The 17,635-nt window shown below is 46.1% G+C and overlaps 1 protein-coding gene across 3 annotated transcripts in view; it reads left to right on the top strand.

The window, feature by feature from the left end:
* The first annotated feature begins 8,877 nt into the window (after positions 1 to 8,877).
* The window catches only part of LOC149356621 (serine/threonine-protein kinase PLK1-like), a 57,956-nt gene continuing 49,198 nt past the window's right edge, over positions 8,878 to 17,635 (top strand). For all 3 annotated transcript variants that reach the window (XR_016291664.1, XR_016291663.1, XM_089584263.1), the window contains exon 1: positions 8,878 to 8,993. The gene's annotated coding sequence lies outside the window, so the exon portion shown is untranslated. The remainder of the gene's footprint in view (positions 8,994 to 17,635) is intronic.

Below are 17,635 nucleotides of genomic sequence, written 5' to 3'. Positions count from 1 at the left end.
ACCGGGCCCTAAGCGAAAAAAAGAAGAGAGAAAGAGGGAATGGCAGTAATAGTGGAATCGGTGAACTGCAGCGTGAGAAAATAAAAGAAAGAAAAGCCGGCGAGGCGGAGGGAAGAGGCTAGCTTGGACTTGGAGGAGTAACAGAGGAACTAAAAAAGAAGTAGGGAAAAGTTAAATGAAATAATCATTTCAATGACACTTGTGTGGAGGGTACCACTAATGAAACAGAGGCTCCCTGAAATTGCACCTCTTATACCTTTATTCAGAGAAAAAAAAAGTATTTCTACCACCGCAACCACGGCTCGACAGGAAAGTGCCCACGCAGGCGCCAGTGGGGGTCGAAGGCCTAACTCCCTACCCGGTTACGACCTCGCGGTAGTGGAGATGTGCCTAATTGGCGGAACCCGATTAGTTAAGGAAGTGCTCATGTGCGTGAGTATTCATTCTAACTCCACAGAAAGGCTAAAAAATTGCAGATGGAGCAGTGAATTGCCATTTTCTTTGCCTATTCGAAACACTCTCTGCTCCGTGAGGTTTTGTAAAGATCCTAATGGAAGACTTTTTTTTTATGTTGCCATGTCATTTCTGAAGTCTGATTTTGAAGCTCGTACAGGTTATATTACTGCAATGCGAGACAAGAGTAGATCCCACACATAACCTTACTGAAATTGCGCTTTTTAGGCGGGATGAGAACGATCAGTGCGTACGATATTGAAGAAGGGAGAAAGCAGTAAATAAATCCTGCATTCAGCTATTTCTGCGACGAACTTCAAAGGATCAAAGGCTTGAGCCCAGTGAAATGGCCTTCAAGGTTGTCTCTGGCCGCAGAAACACGTGGAAGCGTGGCGCATGGTGTAAGGTCGGCAGGCAAGCTGCTGAGACCTTGGGAGTCGGGCCACATGTGTCATTTTAATTTTTTTTCCTTTTTGTCTGCATTTGGGTTTTCTTAAAATTGGGAAGGAGATAAGGGAATCGGGGATGGGGGGGGGGGGGGGCGGAACCCATGCGTCGTAGAGGGCTGCTGTACAAAGAAAGTTTGTTTGCTTAGCTATGTGTCGCTATAATAATTTGAGTGAACTGCGAAATCCTTGATGCCTAGATAAGGGAGAGGAGGGTAGGCCCGGCACGAGAAACAAACGCAGCATTTCTGAATTATTACTATACTATCTTTTTTGCCTTCTAACTTTCGTATCCAAGCATATGCTGGTTGGTAGCAGCTTTTCTTTCTGCTTGGGGGTGCAACGAGCTAGCGACCAGCTCCAAGTGACAATACAAAGTATAGAAACCTTGTGATGCGCGTCAAATGAACGAGGAACGTCCGAGCAAACAACACAGCCGGTGTTTCCTGAGATGGACGCACACACACTGAATCTCTCGTCGCAGAACCGTAAACTTCAGCAAAAGGGCGAGTCTACTTGCATGGCGTCTTTACAAACATCAATTTTTACACTGTTCAGAACATGCTTGCAAAAAGTACACTGTCTGGATTCGTTTTTATCTTCCGGGTATTACTGTAAGGGTGCGCTAAAAGTTCTTTGCGACCACTTTTCAAGTCTTTGTGTTTGGTCACAACTGAAGCTTTGTAAGAATTCCAACGCCGAACGGCAATCAGTTGCCTTAATATGGTCATGTGAAAAGAACAATTTAGTTGCTATTTGCTAAAGAAAGCTAAAAAATTAGAGGGAGCATTTGAGGAAACGTTGCACGGGGTGAAAACCAGGACATGTAAGGAAAAAGACAGCTGGCAGAAAGATGCGGTAATCCTGTATTTTCAGCTACTACGTGCTGAATGCGCATCTCGACAAAAGCAAAGCGTGTTAAAGATATTATATATATTAAGACATATTTCCCTATAGATATCTACGGCAGTTCGAGGGCAAGCATACGGGCGCGTTGCATTGGCTCTTCGTGTTTCCTCTTGATAAGCACTCTCGCACGGTGCAAGCGAGGGCGTACGCGCCGGAAGCTTCTCATTTCATTTTCCCCGGTTGAAAAATCATAGCACATAAGGCCGAAGTCTCGTGACCGTTTATGCAGTCGTGCATTTTTCTAGCCCTCAGTGTGACCCTCAACAGTCCGTGCAGAACAGTGTGAATCAGGTCCACGGCTTCTTGTTCAGCATATCGAAACAAGTTATCCGCTGGCCAAACAAAGAGGAGCGCAGGCGTAGCCACCAACGATTTGAGGAAATGAGCAACAAAAAAAGAGATGGGAGGACTGCCGAAAGTAATTGGATGCACTGACGGATGCCACGTCGAAATCCCAAGGCCATCACAATCGGAGCAGTCGTACTACAACTGCAAAAAGTACCATTCGGTGATTTTGCAAGGAATTTGCAGTGAGAGAAAGGAGTTCATTGATGTGTTCTCCGGGTATCCAGGATCCGTTCACAATGCCCGGGTCCTGAGAAACAGTTTTTTTTAAGAGGATGCAGACGACAAGTGCCGATCAAGGTACGTATGAATAATTCTTTACGCGCCAAAAAAAAAAGAAAAGAAACATAATCCGTGTAAAAGTGAACAATGTGCAAAGAAATCAGTGAGGATATCATTTTGGAGAAACGTGCATGCATTGCATTAATGGCACAATTGATTTATACGTGGCGCAGTTGCAGAAATTTTGTCACCTAATTTATGCAAGGCAAGCCTTAATTTTCTTGCTAAATTGAGATATATGTTTCCTTAACAGGTCTCATATGTTTTTGAAGGCGGATGCTTGCTTGGAGATTCGGCATACTCGTTGCTGCCCTGGCTACTCACACCCTACAAGAGCTCTGCAAAAGGGCTAGCTGGATACCAGGAGAACTACAACCGGATGCACATCCTACAGAGGGTTGTAGTTGAAGGGGCCTTCGGGCTTCTGAAGAACTGTGTCAGACGGCTGTCCTACGTAAATGCCATCTCCATCAAGCAGGTCGTCCTCATCATCATTGGAGCTTGTGTTCTGCACAACTGGTGCATACGCTACAATGATGCTGAGATGGCAGCACCAGGTCTGGGTGTCATGGCACAGAATGATGACAGAGACTGCACTGCGAGCATGCTGTAGTCACTGCATTCCTAACTGTTGTGTTCTTAGCGTTTTGGTAGGCCAGCTGAAGTATTTTCGAAGTTGAGCCTATCTTGAATCTGTGTTCCTTTTCCTAATTATATTTATTGCTCAGTCTGTTTAAATGTACTTTTGCAGTGCACGATTCTGAAATGTGTGTTTTTTTCTCTTTCTGGGAAAGTTGTGAAGGTTGGGTTTGGTTTATTGGGGTTTAACGGCCGAAGGAAATCAGGCTATGGGGGACGCCGCAGTGAAGGGCTCCGGAAATTTTGACCAGCTGGGGTTATTTAACATGCACTGACATCACACAGTACATGGGCCTTTAGAATTTTGCCTTCATTGAAATTTGGCCGCCGTGGCCGGGGTCGAACCCGCGTCTTTCGGGCCAGCAGCTGAGCACCGTAACCACTGAGCCACCATGGCGGGAAAGTTCTGAAGGAGCACCTCTTATCTTGACTTTGTTTTTAATCTACTTGACGCACATAAAATGTGTTTGCATACTGCTTTTGAAATGCTGACAAATCCCTTGTGAAGGGTGCTCTGTATATATGTACACATTTTGAACCATTTGTTCATGCTCATGATAATATGTGTGTGAAGGATGTATGCTGATTCACTGTAAAATTAATTTGTGCAATTACATGTATTCCATTTATAATGCTGCCAAACCATGCACGAAGGATGCATGTTTTTTTTTTCATTGTATATAATATTATATGTGTTCTTCGTGTTCTTTGCTTCGTGTTTAGTGATGCCTGTAGTACAACATACAAGTGAAAGTGAGGTTTTTGATGTCCCTTACAAAACCCCTTGAAACAAACCACATTGTCTGTGTATATTTTGTTTGCAAGGCTTGCATACAAGATTATGCGTGCAAGAGTCTTTATTTCACTCGTTTGCTGAGCACTCCTCACAACATAGCAGCCTGGAAGAGGAATCGATTTTCCGTGTACTTCTTCTATGCAAGTTTCTTTAATACCGTATTCGTACTGACGCTGTAATTAGGCCAAACTAGTGAATGCACCTCTCTGAACCATGTGCTGCTTCTGTGTACTGTAGAGAGAGCTTTGGGTTATAGCTTGTTTACTTTGGTTTATCAAATGTAAGTTTACCTAGCTGCCTTTCTTTCAACATGCATTACAGTAATTTTTTTCAGAGTAGTCTGTGTTTTGCTTGACTAAAAATACAATAGGTCAGGCAATTGTGGTACTTTATCAAAAAGAGAATGCTTGCCTTGTGTGGTCGCAATGCTCCATTAATGGCAGGAAAAGCATCACAGTACTGACATTATACAAATATTTACCTCATTGAAAAGGCTGTGGTACCATTCCTTCTGTCACGTCAGCCGCACGGCACGGGGATAGGATAAGAAACTAGCAATATCCATTGTGGAATGTGTGTATGTGGCATGTATGTGTGAAGACTAAGTGTGTATGTAAGACGACGACTTAGGAATGAACCAGCATTAGCCAGTCCATATAGGGGGAACACATGGTTTGTATCACAGAGAAAAAGTGCTGTTTTCTTAAATTATATATCTATTTACACAGCCCATATAGGATTGAAGGGCACGCTTATATTCTGGTGAAATAAATTACTACAATAACATGCAGTGTCCTAACATAAATATTGACAAGGTAATGAGTGAAACAAGAAATATGCATAAAGATGTGTGACACATTCGAGGAAGCCCTATAAAAAAAAATCAGACTTCATTGCTGCAATAAAAAAGTGACAAGTACAAATGATATGTTAGCGCTTTTCTGCCTTAGCAGTCATCGTCATTGTGGGCCTTTTTTTCTAATGCAGTTACCAATTTTTCCAGTGAACTCAGTTTCTGCCTCTCAATTTCCATCCTTTCGTCATGTCTTTTTTGTCGTTTTTCATTCCGTTTGGCAAGGGCTTTTCTGAATATGTCACACAACTTTTCTGCGCTGTCTTTCCGGGCTCTCTTTTTCTTTGGTGGGGCTTCTGCAACGCTTTCCTCACACCCGCTCGGCCCTTCTTGTGCGTCCTCTGTCAGACTGAAAAGCAGAAACAAGGAATTAGTTACTTCCTTCACATAACATTTCATATGGCAGCAATGGTGAAAAAGACTCCCAGTTCCTGCTGGGTTACTGAACTGGCAATTGCATCTTTTGAGTTGGAAACCGTGCATTTCCAGGTGGAAACTGAATTTTAGCTGGAATGACATCTGTTTCGAGCTAGAATATTGAACTGAAAATCATGTTCAGCTGAAAAATTTACGTTTCTAGTTGGCTTCAGCTGGAGCTACACCGATGGGATTAATTATCTTCCATTTCCTGCTGGAGGATGTCACTCCAGCTTGGCATTCAGCTGGAAATCCCCTTTTCCAGATGTAACTGGTACCCAAGCTTCATCAAAGTCTGTCATGTCTGCATATTAATCTGGATTGGTCAAGTTGGTGTCTCATGTTAAATGTTGTATATCACTAGAGACTTCATAAATGCCTGCAGTAATCAGTGATGCACACACAACAAGAGGCGTTTTGAGTTTAACTGTATAACTTTGCAGCACCATTTCACTGCATTTCGCAGTTGCAATAAATTTCCCTAGGAATTTTATTTGCAGCCTGTTTAATGTTTCAGTCATTCGTTAATGAATCTTATACCCCTGTCAAGCGGGCAAGTTAAGTGCACTTACGGAGAGTGTACTTCGCTGTAAGTACACTTTGCCGCATCTAAACGACGCAAGTGGAGTGTCACTCGCGGGAAAGTGCACTCCGCCAGGAGTACGTTCACGGACCACACTTTGCTGGCCGAGTGCGTAGCCTCGACGCCAGCGGTTCCAATGGTACAAAATTTATAATGCATAAAAATACTTACACTTTATTTTACGTGTTATAACACTGTTTTCAGAAAAAAATTCGTTGGTTATAGCTACAAGCGAAGCAACAAAGCAAGTAAACGTGATCAGATGCAACATCGCTGCCCGTCGCCATCTTGTTTGTTGTCGAAATTCTGGATAGTCTTGGCTGGCCTTGGCTTTTCTGCTATTTTCATTTTTTTTTTCATCGTTAAAAACTGTTGAGCCTCGTTTTATTTGCGTTATCACGTTAAGCAATCAAATATTATGAGTCTTTTTTCTTTTCCATCGGCCTGTTCAGAAATTCCGCTCATTTTCTGTCGCAATTATTTTTTTTACTGAGTGCACTTTGCTTTCCCGTTTAGCACCGCGTAGCCCAAAGTGTCACTCGGGATGCCAAAGCGCACTCCCCGTAAGTGCACTTAACTTGCCCGCTTGACAGGGGTATTATTCTAACTTAAGTGTCATTATTCCTTTCCGTTCATTTCTATCGCAGACATATATAAGAAGCACCCATCCTAAATGAGACCTGATGGTACTACAGAAAGTAGTTCCTTTCAATGCTGCGACACAATGATCCAATTGCATAAACTTTTGTTCCTGGCTAATGCAATTATATAATAAACTTTCGGAGCCGCCTCATGGCCATGCAACCTTCCTTATCTAATAAAAGGCTTTCACCTCAACTTTTGGTGCACATTAACCATTACACGCATTATAAGGTTCACCAAATATGTAACCAAGCAAGGTGAGGTGTAAGGTTCATACATATATTGTTTAAACGGTAAGTAAAAATCATGCTTCTATGACTTCTAGCTTTAACTTAGACATTAGACTTTAAGGCCTGTGTGCCTTACAAAGCACATATACACAATGTAGCCAAGGGCGTGCTCTTGTTTGAATTAATGCAGAATGAACTGGATACCAGTGGAGTGTCTGACATAAAGGTGATGTCTGAGATGAAACCTATGTATCAGCTAGAACCATTAATGTACAGATACTACAAACAGGCAACAATATGCAACAGCGCATTTATGTATACTTTCTGTTCGAACCATGTTTTGATTATGAGCTGAAAGATACGTACCCCGTGCTTGACTGCGTGCGGCCAGGCCCTGCCAAGAAAAGTGGTCGCACACTGTGCTGTTTTTCAAGGATTTCCTCCAGTTCACTGCATAAAAACACACATGCTATGAAGACTGCAGGCACTCCTATCAGGTGTGCACATGCTTTACACCTGCCGTTCGTAGCTATATGCCCGTCTTCCCCTTCCGGACTTGTCATTGTGGTCCTCCTGTACGCCCGCTCCAGCATCTTCCACTTGTTTTCAGCCTGGAGAGGACTAGTGCTTGCTGGGAACTGTGCGTTCACATGCACTGCATAGCCTTTTTTGTGTGGAGGACCCTGGCGCCAACACAAATTCGGGCCTGCTTACTTGAACAGGGCACCATATGTAATTACTGTATACCTGTATACATATAAAGAGCTCACAAAAACACCTTAGAAGCAGAATTTTTTGCTGCTGGAACATCACACCAATATTACCTTTTTAGGCTGCATTAACGTGGCTATAATGTCCTCCTTTGGCAATGTCCTCCTTCCTTACACAATCTTTGCTCTTATTACTTTCCCTTTCTCAATGACGCGTCCCTTTATGTTCGTAGCCACGCTTGCTCCCGTGTGGCGCCCGCGCGCATATGCTCAGCTTGCTACGAGAAGTTGGCTTCTCTGCCTAGCTAAGAAGCCTAGCTGTTGAGGTTGCTGTACGTGCAAGAGTAGTGAAAAAAAAAACGCTACATCCGTACCATAATTTGCTTCCCATTATGTGTTCTGAAGCAACCAGTAGGAGTAAAAAAAAAAAAAAAAGCTTTAAATTCGTGCACAGATACAGTAATTTCGTCAACACAATTACTAAACACAAACTATTTTCAAAAATTAACATCCACTTTCAATTCAAAGGTGGTGCGAGAGGAATTTACTGACATCTATTGTCATCGATAACCGATGAAGACAGATTTTAAGTATAATACAAAAAACTGCGCGACGTACGTTTATCAGCAGATATCGCATATGCATGCGCAGTAGCCATCGAAACACGATGTGATGCATGCGCTATAAGCTGCCTCACGTACGCCGCGAAGTTTTTTCCCGATGAGTACTGCTGCTCAGCACACGCAGCTCGCATGCATGCACGTGCAGTCCATCGCGGCGCAGAAATGAGCCGCTGCGGTGCACTATAAACTTTTTCACCTAGGTCGACGGGCGTGTACGCGTATTATGCGCGCATATCGCGTATACGAACGTTTATTGGAAAAGTTTGGTCTCACTAGGTCTCATATATGGCCTGAAAATTCTCTAAGGAGGTGTTGGCAGGTGTCCATAGCTCCTCTTCAGGTGGCGGCGCGGCTGGAACGGCCGGAGCAGACGCCTGCAAGACTGCCGATGTCGCGCTCTGCTCGACGTGGAGCCCAGCGTTTTCAGGTGCGATGAGGATAGGTTCGACTGTACACACACACACAAGTCGTGGCGCAAACGGGAAAAACATCAAATGCGTTGATCTCCGATAGTCTTTTTGTTTTTGCTGCAAATCGAGACCGCCGGCAGTCTCACCGTCGGTAATAAAAACGAGGTTATTCTCGTGAAAAATAAGTTGTCCATCTTCCGTGATGCACGGCCGCGCCTGCAGTTCGCTGCCGTCTTTCGCACGTATATGTACGACGCGGTCCATTGAGGCGAGGATCCGTCGCGGTCACGGCTGCCGTTTCAAACACGGCGTCGCGTGTGGTTCAAAACCCCCGCCTCTTTCCTGTCGTCTGCTGGCTACACTCGTAAAAATCGCAGTGTAAGAAGTGTGGTTTGCAAGCTACACTTTGTGTTAAAAAAATGCGTTCGTGTAGGTGGGCGCAGCTACGCTATTTCTGCACTGACAAAAAAAAAAAAAGGATTTTACAGTTTCTAGGTCGCTGGCGTCTCCACGGTTGCCACGGTGAGCATCACTGTGATCGCCACGGCCGTTTGTTGACATGGCTGCGGTGGCTGTTTACCGCGCGGTCTTGGAGGAAGGAATGCGCGCGGTGCATTGACGTGTGGAGCAAGTGCTGTCGTGAAAGGCGTCAAAGGTTAGTGCAGTGGCGAGTGATACTGACCGCGCTAACACCCGGACCATTGTGCCTCAGTGCCCTAGTGTTGTCTTTATTATGTAAGCTTGCACTGCTACCTGTTCCAGCTGTGGTATGATATCGGCGGTAGTTGACTGAATTTGAGCTCAGTTCAGTTCTCTTCGGCACCTTTTGCTATTGTATCTCGTGTTTGAAGCATTGGATGAGTGTCGAGAATTGTGGTTTCCTTGTGTTGCGCGTAACTGATTCTGGTCTGGAGCACGTACTGATAGGATGAGCTCGTATGCATAAAAAAGGCTGGTACCTGCGAGCCATTTGGCAGTTGCGGTACATACTATGTTCCTGGAGTCGTACATATGTGCCCACCGGCGACACGTTATGCGCGAAAAAAAAAAATAAAGAAAAGGCACCTGGGTACGGAAGGAAGGCGGACAGGACGTACTACGCTAGCCTGTGAAAGGACAGCACATCTTCTGTCTTGCATGTTTAATATGCCTGCAGTGTCTACCCACCACCTAGCCCAGCTGTAATGGATTACTTGGCGTTGACACCCATGTTTCGCAAAGCGCACGGTAGGCCACAGGTGCTTTGCACGACGCCGCAGCGTTCCCCGCGGAGAGACCTCGCGCAACGCGACGCGTCGTGCCACCTGAGCTATGACCCGTACGCCGCTTTCTTCGCCGATAGGCGTTCAGCGAATTTCGTTCTATGCTCACACCACCGAACCTTTGAATATCTTAGAAAGCTGCTTTTCTTCTATTTATTTGGGGAAGTGTTTTTATACTCATTAAGGGCACAGGGTAAGCCCTATACTTCCCATGCATTTTAGGGCATGTTGAGGTACATGTTTCTCGAAAACTAATAGGTGTACCATGGTAATATATATATCATTTTGTTCCAAATTTTGCGCTCTTTTTACTGAACTAGAATAATTGAAATGTGTTGAAAATTTTATTTTTAATGAAATTTCTAACTGTAGTACATAAATTTCGGCATTCTTTTCACATTTGAAAATTCATAACGGAAAAACTACTGTGTGAAATTGCTTAATTCTAGTTCAGTAGTTGCCAACACTTATGTAGATGATTGCAAAAGAAAATCAGCTGTCTGTCTTGAAAGACATTGGAAATAATGGTACCTTTGTAAGAAAAAACACTGTTTCGAGATAATTGAGCCTAAAGTGAAAAAAGATGTGAAAAACAATTTTTTATTGGAACACACACATTCATAGCCATTGGTTTAATAGCCCCCTACTTCTTAGTCACTGTCGCAGTCAATGTTTAACGTTTGGGCTTGTAATTTTGCTTGCCGGGCCTCTTTTGTCAGCTGTCGTGTTGCCCGGTCCGCATAGTACATACGCTTGTGGTCAGCTTCCCTCAGCCACTCGATGGTTCTGCGCCCTGGGTTCAATCCACACACCTTCAAAACGTTGGCCCATGCGATGCTACCATCATTAAATGAAATAACAGCGTCCAGTGCTTTGAAGCCTAACAAACACGTGCTTTGTCTGAATTTCGGTGAGCTCAACCTTTCCACCGCACTGTCTACACACACAACTGTGTGTAATTGCGGCACAAATGCCGTCCATGTTCATTAAGGCATATTCGCTGCTGCTCTGTAGCACATCCTCTTCCTGGAAGCACACAGAAAATCTTGAAAGCTTCGATGTCGAGGAGCTGGCGCGTTTGGCGTTCGGCGTCTCATTAGGGCGTGGACATCCTTTTGATTTTGCACGATGAGTGTAACGATTGCCGTGAAATTCGCACCTGCCGAAGGCGTTCTTTCCTCTAGGCATCTCCTCTTATCAACAACAACCAACACCGGCACAAAGTACAATACTCATCGGCAGGGAAAGCACTCGTACACAGCTGCATGAAAGTTGCAGAAACGTGGAAAAAACGTGCGCAGCGTCTCAGGACTATCTTGGCTAAAAAAGAGCTGAACAATTGTTGGCAAACAATTTTTTATATGTAGCTGATTTCAGACAAGCTTTCAAATCAGGTGGTGGACTTTTTGGTTGAAAAAATTGGCGATAAACGCGGAGGATATCCGGAAAGGGGGCGTGGCCGCTGACTACTTGGTTTCGGAAAAAGCGTTTTTTAGCCCGAAATATGGCTTTCTGAGGAAAGTGCGATCATGGAGCATGTGTAGAAAGAATGGAACTTCTCAAATTTCAAAAGAAAAAAAAAACTATTTTTTTCTAATTTTGCCTTACCCTGTGCCCTTAAGTAGAACGTGTGGTTCTTGGTGCATTTCTTGTAACGTTCAGCACTGGAACAAAGCCAGACGAGGCCGAAACTTGTTTTGCTTTCCCTGTTATATCTGTAGTGGTTTGTGAAGAAGTGGGAGGCTTGACTTAGGCTTTCAGCATCTGTGTAGCCACTGTGGCCCTTGGGTTTGTTTGGAAACGATGTTGGGTTATTGCATGGCAAGTAAAACATAACACAGAGAGGAACGTAAACACTCCAGATGATCAGTATCTTGCACTTTCTGTGTGTTACGTTTTTTGAGCTTCAATTTCTAGACGACATGAATGCATTCCAAATTTCACAGCTGTTTTTACTGCTGCTGCAGTTAGTAAAAACCCAGACTGATGGGCAAGTTGGTATGACATAATAAGGTGAATACAGCACACCGGCATAAGGAAGATGCTGCGTCTTTTGTCTGATCTTCCTTCATCCTTGTGCGGGTGCGCTGTTTTAGCCTTATCAGTAAAAGTATGCTGTACAGGGACATTGGATGCCATGCATGCCGTAATGTGCTGCATGAGCTTTGTGCTAGCATTTGTAGCTAGAATGGTTTCTTTTTGACATTAGCACTGTATAAGTGAATATTATTTGTGCGCGTATGTGAATAGCATGCTGGCTTGGCCTTATGTAGGCCAGTGGATCATTACGAAGTGTATGAGGTGTCACATTAATTGCACGCCTGGTTTTACTGCATGCTACCAGTTTGAGGGGAAAATCTGTTTTGTGTGGACTCAGCAGTGACTAGGGAAGTGACCTTGAACTGCAAATGAGCTTGCTCCCTAGATGTCAGCTCTATGGGGCAATGGACATTAAAAAAAAAAGTAGCCATGATCTTTTAATATAAAGTGAAAAACCACCATAAACCAAACATCAACATACCATGCATTTGACATGCTTCTCTGCATGCAGTGAAGAGCTTAAAAATGCATGAAATGTAAGCATGGCTTGTCTACTTATATTTGGTTATTCCGTGTAGAGGGAAGCATTCTGACAAATTTTTTTATGGTTTACGGCTAACGTCTAAAGTGGTGTGGGTTTTCAGTAAGAAACGTTTGCAGTTGGCCACATAAGTTTGAAGTTTCCAACATAGAAAATCTGAAAAATCTGTGTGCCTTTTCTTTCTAGCTGCATTATAATTTTAATTCTTCGCTTGCCATGTTGCTGAATGGATGGATCTGCTGGTTCCTGAATTGCTGTTTTTGTAACGTGCACAGTCAGAACATATTGATACGTGGCGGCTAGAAGCAGCAGAAGAAAACAGTAGATGTAACCTGCTACGCAAGGGACCGACGGCTTGGAGTAGTCTCTCAGCACACAAGCGCGCACCTCAGCGTCGTCTTCGTTACAAACCACTTCGTCGTCCTCCCAGCGTCCGTAGCATGACCCCCCCTCGCGGCAAAAGCACCGTCCCGGTGCGCACTACACAGGCCAGCTAGACGGCGAGTTGTAAGGTTTGAGGCGGGACACATGGACGATGTCGGTGCGGGGTGCAGCGGCCGGGGATGGCGGATGTAGCGGGGTGATCTCGTACGTCACCGCGGTCACCGGACGTACGACCCGATAAGGGCCTGTATATTGGGGGAGCAGTTTTTCACAAAGGCCCACACGGCGGGAAGGGACCCAGAGTAACACAAGGGAGCCAGGAGAGTAGGTGACTTCACGACGGCGACAGTCATGACGTCGTTTCTGATTGACTTGGGAGGCCGACAGCCGCTGGCGGGCGACAAGACTGGCAGCGTCGGCGCGAGCGATGGCGTCCCGAGCGTAAGGACTCATGGAGGCGGTGGCGGGCAGTACACTGTCGAAGGGCAGCAAAGGATCGCGGCCAAAAAGAAGGTAAAAAAGGGGAGAAACCGGCTGTATCGTGACGCGTAGAATTGTAGGCGAATGTAACAAATGGAAGGCTAATATCCCAGTCGCGGTGATGGTCGGAGACGTACATGGAAATCATGTTGGTGAGGGTACGGTTCAGACGTTCAGTGAGGCCGTTCGTCTGCGGATGGTAGGCCGTGGCGAATTGATGACGGGCGGAGAAGGAGCGGAGGAGTTCGGTGACCACTTTGGAAAGAAAGCAGCGGCCGCGATCGATGAGCAGGTGACGGGGAGCACCGTGGTGGAGTATGACGTCGTGCAGGAGAAAGTCAGCGACATCAGTTGCGCAGCTGGTTGGGATCGCTCGAGTAATAGCGTAGCGCGTGGAGTAGTCCGTCGCGACCGCGATCCATTTGTTTCCCATAGCAGACACCGGAAAAGAGCCGAGCAGGTCGAGGCCGACACGGGAAAACGGGTCTACGGGGATTGGAATCGGCTGAAGGTGTCCGAGAGGGAGAACCGAGGGCGTCTTCCGTCGTTGGCGCAGCTCGCAAGCGGCCACATAGCGGCGGACAGAATGGTATAGACCGGGCCAAAAGAAGCGGCGGCGCACGCTGTCGTAGGTGCGGGAGACTCCGAGATGACCGGCCGTGGGAACGTCATGAAGCTGCCCAAGGACGCTGCTGCGCAGGTGTTGAGGGACCACGAGCAAGAGGTCAGCGCCGTCAGGCCGCATATTGCGCCGGTAGAGGACGTTCTCATGGAGCACAAACGGGGCGAGGGACGCATCACAGCGGTTGGCAGTGAGGCGGTCGATGAGGGAACGTAGCGAAGAATCCAAGCGCTGTTCTTGTGCAATGTTGCGGAAGGCCGAGATGGATAAGACGCAGGCGTCAGCCACGCATTCATTGGAGGAGGGCGCATCGACAGGGTAACGGGACAAGCAATCCGCGTCCTGGTGCAAGCGGCCGGACTTGTGGACGACACAAATTGTGTACTCTTGAAGGCGCAGAGCCCAGCGCCCCAGCCGGCCAGTAGGGTCTTTGAGCGAAGAAAGCCAGCATAAGGCGTGGTGATTCGTGATAACAGAGAAAGGGTGCCCAAACAAGTAAGGGCGGAATTTTGCAATAGCCCAAACCAGGGCGAGGCATTCCCGCTCGGTGATAGAATAGTTGCACTCTGACACAGAAAGGAGACGGCTGGCGTACGCAATAACGCGAAGCTTGTTGCGTTGCCGCTGAGCAAGTAGGGCACCAATGCCATGGCCGCTCACATTGGTGCGAAGTTCCGTAGGGGCTGAAGGATCAAAGTGCGCCAACACAGGTGGAGCAGTGAGGGCACTGATAAGGGCTCTGAAGGCGTAAGCTTGGGGGGGTCCCCAAGAGAATGGGATGTTTTTCTTCCGGCAATGCTAACTCTTGCAGTGCACATTCCAATCACGGCAGTGGGGCTGCCATCGGCAACGCGAACCGTGGACATGGCGGCAGGCGTTAAAACTTTCTTCAGACGGCGGCGCAGAGAAGAGCTCAGGACAGACACTTGGGCGCCAGTATCAATGAGGGCAAGGACCGGGACACCATCCACGAGAACATTCAAGAGATTACGTTGGGCAGCGGGGGTCAAGAGAGGATTTTCAGGCCGGGTCAATGATGCAGCGTCACCTTCGGGGGCTGCATCAGCTAGTTTTCCAAGAAGTGGCGGGAGGTCGAAGGAGAAGGGCTGCGGCGTGTGGTAGGAGAACGGGAGCGGCGGCCTAATGGGGAAGGTGAGCGGCTGGACCCACGAGCGTGCGGAGCGGGCTCGTCACAGAGCAGATCGGGACGTGGTGTGAAGCGGCGCGGGCCGTAGTCGTTGCGGCGGTCGACGAAGGAGTAGGGGCGAGGTGGCGGGGACCAACGGCTGCGGCAGTGACGGGAGATGTGTCCGACGCGAGAGCAGGTAAAACAGATCGGCCTGTCATCAGAGGTACGCCATTCGGCAGGATTGCGATATCGGTACCGAGGCGAGAAGCTGCGACTGTAAGTGGCAGCTGCGATCACTGGAGGGTCCGGGCTGGCATGAGCCGCACCTCCACCAAATGATACGTGGCGGCTAGAAGGAGCAGTAGAAACAGCAGAGGTAACCTGCTACGCAAGGGACCGACGGCTTGGAGTAGTCTCTCAGCACTCAAGCGTGCACCTCAGCGTCGTCTTCGTTACAAACCACTTCGTCGTCCTCCCAGCGTCCGTAGCAATATGTATATCACGAGTGTGAGGCAACATGGTTAAAAGCAGAATGCGAAAAAATTGTGGATACATTTTGAAGGTTGGCAGCTCAGTTCGCTGATATGTTTAGGTGCTTTTTATATTGTCAAGGCCCAGTAGGTATTAAAGGAGCCGATACAATGAAATTTTAGTTGTTTCTTTCGGTTAGAATGATGCGCAGTACTTTAAAAAGATAGACAGCTGCATGGATTGTTACAAGAGGCAGTATATTTATAATTGCATTTTTTCTCTTGCACTGCTTTAGCTTAAACAACCGAATGACGACTGTGATGTCAGGGATGCGTTCAGGTCATGTGAGGCATGCAAAGACTGCAGTATTGTTGCAGCTTTGTTCGTTTTTATTTGCATCAACTCGTACACAAACCTGCCTAAGAGTTGGAGTCACATAAAGTGATTAGGCAGCGATTATATCTGTTTTTGCATGCCTTATATGACCTGAACGCGTATATGACCTTAGAGCAGTCATTCGGTTGTTAAAAACCGAAACCAAGTGACACGAGGAAAAAAAATTAAATTGTAAATTATTTAGCTGACAAAGTTAAAATCCACATGGTGGCTTGTGTACAGCATTGACTAGTGCATCACTCTAAAGAGAAATGTGCATCCAAAAATTTGGTTTCTCTACTCCATTAAAGAGAGGAGGTGCAGCCCATGACATATTTGTAGCAGAGCTTTGATTTCACCATTCTTTTATGAGAGTTGTGAAACTGGTTCACTAGAGCGTAGCATATTAGGAGTCAGAGTGTTACTGGAGTACTTTGACTTCATGTTGATTAAAATGGAAGAAAACTAGTTGAGTCCACAAGGGATGCCGTGTTCCTTTCCGAAGCAGAGCTGCTGTGAAGAATGTTCTATGAAAAGACAACCATCAGCTCTTTGCTACATTTCAGTTTGTCATTTTCTTGAAGACCTAGGAACCGGTGTTACAGAAATAATAAGAGGTACGTTACAGAAATAATTGATACCTGCATATTAGCACGACAAGGGGTGACTAATAAAATTCTTGTAGGGGTGTACAGAATTTCGCCTCCATGGAAATACGACCGCCTCAGTCGCGATCAAGCCCACGTCTTTTGTGTCAGCAGCCAAGCACCTCTGAGCCACTGCGGCGGCCAGTGATCTTCTATTACTGGCCCTGGGTACGATGGGTTCACGGTTTTGCGGTAGAAGTTGCATATATTGGCTGAATATTTTTGTACAAACTACTGCAAAATTTGCGAGTTCTTTTTTCTCTCAGAATCCACAATTCACACTGTGGCAGTTGTTACACTTGTATGTCACCTTGAAAAACTGGCCAAAAATTATAAGCTCAAGTGTGTAGCAGACCAAGAGGAGTGGAAACCAAGAAGGGCATGGGGCAATTATAGTAATTTAGATGGAGTGGGGAACTTGTCTTTTGTTAATTTTTAGTTTGCAGATGTAGTGAAAGTAGACAATACCTAGGCAACATGTAAGACAAAGCAGAGACCTGGACTTTTGGTTGCCTATAGTGTGGTCAGCTGTCGCCCCGCTGCGGTGGCTGAGTGGTGAGGGTGCCCGACTGCTGAGCCCACGGACATGGGTTCGATCCCGGTTGCGGCAACCGCCTATCAAAGGAGGCGACAAGCAAGGCGCCTGTGTACTGAGTGACATCAGTGCTCGATGAAGAGCCCCATGTGGTCAAAATTAATCTGTAGCGTTGCACTATGGCGTTCCTCATAACCCATGTGGCCTTGGGACATTAAACCCCATATTCTATACCATACCATAACTTTGATGTGTTCTGTGTGCTTGACCATTTAAGCTGCAGTAATTCCTGAGCACTTTTGAGTTTTCATGAGTATTTGTAAGTGCAAAAGCACAATATGAGGTGTTGACGGGGCGCATATCGACATGTACGTATGCATGGCACACATGCTAAGACTGGCATGGATGTGTATATTCGTGTCCATCATGTAAATAAATGGAGTTGCATAAACAGTGAAATAGATGGAGTGTCAAAATGCCCGTGAAGAAAAAAATTCTCATGTTTGCGTCTGCTGATGAGTCATTTTGATTGTAATGGCAAGCGTTGTTACGTTCAAGATTGCAGCAGTATCTCGGCACACAATGATTTTGAATGGTAAAATTTTGTCTGTCTTGCATCCGTTGCAGTTTCAAGTAAGGTGGACGCACACAGTTTCAACAATGCTGCTAGCTTGATTTGTGTGAATGGCTTTATTGTACACTGTTGGGAGTGAGGCTTCTAGTCCATCCGAAGTGCTCTGATGAAAAGTACCTTTTATAGTGGTATTTGTGGCGACGTCATGTCATTAAAACTAAACTCAAATAACAAATA

The sequence above is a fragment of the Amblyomma mixtum genome, chromosome 3, assembly GCF_055824585.1.
Source record: "Amblyomma mixtum isolate Tamu chromosome 3, ASM5582458v1, whole genome shotgun sequence".
NCBI classification, from domain to species: domain Eukaryota; kingdom Metazoa; phylum Arthropoda; class Arachnida; order Ixodida; family Ixodidae; genus Amblyomma; species Amblyomma mixtum.
This window is presented reverse-complemented; position numbering and strand designations above follow the sequence as displayed.